The sequence below is a fragment of the Struthio camelus genome, chromosome 22, assembly GCF_040807025.1.
Source record: "Struthio camelus isolate bStrCam1 chromosome 22, bStrCam1.hap1, whole genome shotgun sequence".
NCBI lineage: Eukaryota > Metazoa > Chordata > Aves > Struthioniformes > Struthionidae > Struthio > Struthio camelus.
In genome coordinates this window covers 841,286-845,429 of record NC_090963.1, presented here as the reverse complement: position 1 = coordinate 845,429, position 4,144 = coordinate 841,286, and positions in this window count along the sequence as shown.

Sequence of the window (4,144 nt, the reverse complement as noted above, 5' to 3'; positions counted from 1 at the left end):
GCATTTAGAATTTTAAGAGGCTCTCTTTCCCCCATGATTGGATTGCAAGAGCATTTTGATTAGAAGAAGAGAGGCTGCAAATACTGGATAGAAGCAACGTTCTTGGCAGATGAGGCTGCCCTGTTGCAAGTTTCTGGGGGAAAGGGCAGTACTGCACTAGCCCTTTGCACTAAAAATGTATGGGTTCATGAAGGAAGAAAGTCTCATCTTGGGGTTCCAGGCACACGTAGGACCCCATCACACTAGGTACTGTAGAAACAAGGAAAGCGCCTGTGCCCCAGGGAGTTGAGCAAGGTATCAGAGGTAGCAGCCCCATGGCAATGATATGGGTGACAAGGCAAAGTTCACGAGACTGATACTGAATGAGTGCTGTGATATAGGGGAAGCACTGGGTAGGGATTCTCTTGTGCTTGAAACTGTTTGGACACAGAAGAAGGAATAGTTTGTGCCTCAGAGCTTGAAGGCTTGGGGTGGGCCCCAGAGGCGACTGCAAAAAAGCCCAGGGCCAGGAAGTAGCAGCATAAAAGCAATGCTAGTATGGTTTTAGTTAGCCCTGTTGCATATCTTGGATTGCCTCCTGACTGCATGACAGACACAAGGCACCTGCTCCTTCTTGCTCAGTCACCTCCTCTTATAAATGTACCTTTGCAGCAATGGTGAGATGTGGTGTCTGAAGGGTCCTCTGAGATCTCTTTATGAAGACATTATGGAACTGAAGCAGCATTGCTGCCGCTGAAATGGAAGCAATTGGAATATGTATGTGAAATGAAACAACTGTCACACTCCTGAGAGGGGTTTCAACTTCAATGCGACGACTACACAGAATCTTAATATGACCTGTTGGTTCTCATATATTTCACTAAGACTTCTTCAGCTTTTTATCCCTCTGAAAAAGGTGTCTGGGTGGTACGTATTGGTGTGCAGTTGGTTTTCAGGAGAGTCCTTTTCTTCTGATTATGTCCCTAACATTTCAGATAACTTTACTGAAGAAGCTCAAAGCCTGACCAACTGCATGACGCAGTGATGAAGCAGCACTATCGTTCTCTAGAGACCCGAACTGTAAGTTTTTTTTTAACACTGCCTGATTGCATGCTGACCCTCAACAGGAAGTTGACATAGGCAAAAATTGGTGCTTTTCTGCAGCAGTGGGGCAGTAAGCACTAGTACTGAGTAAGAGCGTAATTGCGGTAGTTCTAAGTTACCAACTATTTGCAAAAGATTATCTACCTTGCAAATATTATACTCTTTTGCTCTTCCTTAAAGGAACGCTGCTTTATCTGGATGCATAATTTCCGTGAAGGGAAAAAAAAAAAGAATGTTTCCAACTTAGAAGGCAAAGCTTAGGCTAATACTTTAACATCTGAATTAGTATAACAGAGAAAATAACTTTTGTCTAGTAGCCAAGGGGAGTTTTAAACTAGCCTTGTCCTATTTCAAATGGCAGTACTGGAGACATTTCCTATGGTATGTCAAAGGTTTTTTCAGAAAAATGTTGATACATAGTTAACAGAGTTAGGGTGGTAGGTTTTTAACCAATATCATCCTTTGTAAGAAAAGTACAGGAAAAGTGATCCTGATCAGCAGGACTAACCTTAAGTCCTTCAGATCAGTATCTGCAAGGTTTGAGAGCCTCCCCTAAGAGGAAAGATGCACATGGGCAAAGCTCTGCATGCCCTGCCACTGTCTTGCAAACTGGAGAAGTTTCTTGGCGAACTTCAGGCACGATTAAATAAATAAATAAGCACGCAGAAATTAAAGCTCTGCCAGCTACACAGAGGGGTACAGATAACAAGCCTAGCCTCCCTCTAAGCTACTCCCTGTTACGGCTAGCTGCTGCTGAGCCATACGACAGGATTCCTATCGATCAGCTGTCTCCGGTTTTGGAGGGGCAGGGGTAAGCATGACTGGTGCTAAATCAATTATGGCAGTGGTCCCTCCAAACAGTAATATAGTTTCCCCAGACTCTGGAGAAATTCCATTCAGTTTTCAACTGTTGAGCACCGATAGACTAATTCCAGCCTATTGACAAACTGCTTGAATTGCAGTGGTGTCTGGAGATTTGTTCAGTTCGGTGTTTAACTCTCACCTGACTGGCATCAGTGCCCATGGTATGGCAGACTTAGCAGACGCCTTATTTGAACTTCCCAAGCAACGTATTCCAAACATCCGCAACACTGGAAAGGGGAGGACCGGAGCAATCCCGATCTATCATGCTTGCAGATGGGGGGGGGGGGGGGGAAGGAGGCAACTGCTTCAAATTTGGACAGCCAGATGCTTTATGAGTGTAAAATCAGTACAGCTGCCCTGGCATCAATGGAGGCATGCTTATGTATATCAGTGGGACACCAGCTTTACTGCTGATAATGTGCAAAAAATACAAGAAAGAGGACGAGAGCAGAGCAATCCCTACCTTTGTATATTCTTCTAGTGACAAACTCCTCAGAGAAGCTGTGAGACGAGGAACATTGCCTCCTCTATTCCTATCGCTGCTGCCTGTAGAGAATGAGTGGGATGGTGAACAGATGGACCTTGTATTCAATCTGCTTAGAATTTTCTCCCGTCCTGTGTAATGTCTGCTCCTTATTCACCCCTCCTTACCTTTTCTCCCTCTCCTTTACACCGTTTCACTCTCATTTAATTGCCTTGCCACGCTGTTTGCCAGGGCACGGTCAGACTGATTGAATCCCTTGCTTTGTTCCTAAGAACTTGTCAGTATCTCTCTCATAGAGACATAGAGAAGCTGACTACAAAGCACTTCACCTGTTTCTCCTGTCAGCTAAAGCGTAGCTAAATTAGTATCAGTTTTAACCTGCGTATGTCTGCGCATCGACTTCACAACCCATGATGTCTCGCTCCAGTTTCTAATCTTGTTTCGCACAATAGTAGCAGGGGTACTGTAAGTAGTATGGCTAGAATAGCAGGATAGAATATAGACAGGAGTAATACACAGAGAATGGATACAGATAGATACAATTCAGCAGTTCTTCAACCAGTAGCGGAAGACATTCAAGGGAAGGCAAGTAACCATCAGTACTTGACAGCCTGGGCTTAGTCTGGGGAACTTTGACCTCCAGATAAAAAGGGAGTGGTGCACCTTCAGAAAGGTGAGGGTGGTGAACAGCTCCCTGGGGTATCATTCCTGTCCCATGACGTTATTATGGAGGGAGACCCACGTCTGCCTTTACTTACCCCCTTTCATTCTCAGTTAATTTGCAGAGCTGTCTGAGGCTGTCCTGGGCCCCGCTCCCAGAAAGCAGGTAAACACATACGCCGCTCTAAATAGCTTCAAGTAGGCACAGAAACGCTTTATGCACTTAAATTCTTTGCTGGACTGGAGCTTTTCATTTCTCTGTTTCCATTTCTCTGCCTGTGAAATATGGAACATTTTCTCTTTCTCAGAATACAAAAGGGGAAAGAGTGCCTGATGGTTAAAAAGATCCTGAGATACCAAGCGCTAGATAAAAAGAGGGACTATTTCTGTATCTTTTTAAAAGATCTGCTAGACATTTGAAATGCTCCATTGTAACCGCCTCGATTGCTTTCTGGAAATCCTGTTTCCTCCTGAATGGCTCAAACAAGGACTTGCTTCAAGTTCCACCAGTACTAGTGTAGCCCTTCACATTTCCTCCAAGTCCCCACGTTCTTGCTCTCAACACCCTTTGGGATAAGTTGGGTTCCTTCCCCTTTCTCAACAAATCACTCTCCTTAGATGAAAAGTATGATTCCCTTGCTGCCTTTGGCTCTCTGCAATGCTACCTATTTGGCTTGGATGCTGATGGTTGGTTATTAACAGTTGGTATTTGGCGTATACAGCCTACTGCTTGAATACCTTAGGTTAAGCAACCCATCCCCTGATCTCCCCTTTCCTCCAGAGCACCTTGGCACCTTCTTTCCTCTGGGAGCCCTTGCCACCGCCTCCTTGCTACAGCAAGCAGGGTGAGCGGCACTAGAGTCATCTCACCTGCCTGAGAGCAATCAGATCAGGCACACATAAAACAAGCAACCAGGAGATATGAAGGCTGCCAGGAGTAAAAGGAATATTTGATCACATATCCTCCTCTTTCTCTGTACTCTGCTCTCCAGCCTCCCTTGGGGCTGGCACCTCACTGCCTGTGAGTGCTGCAACTTTACTCTCGCCTGCACG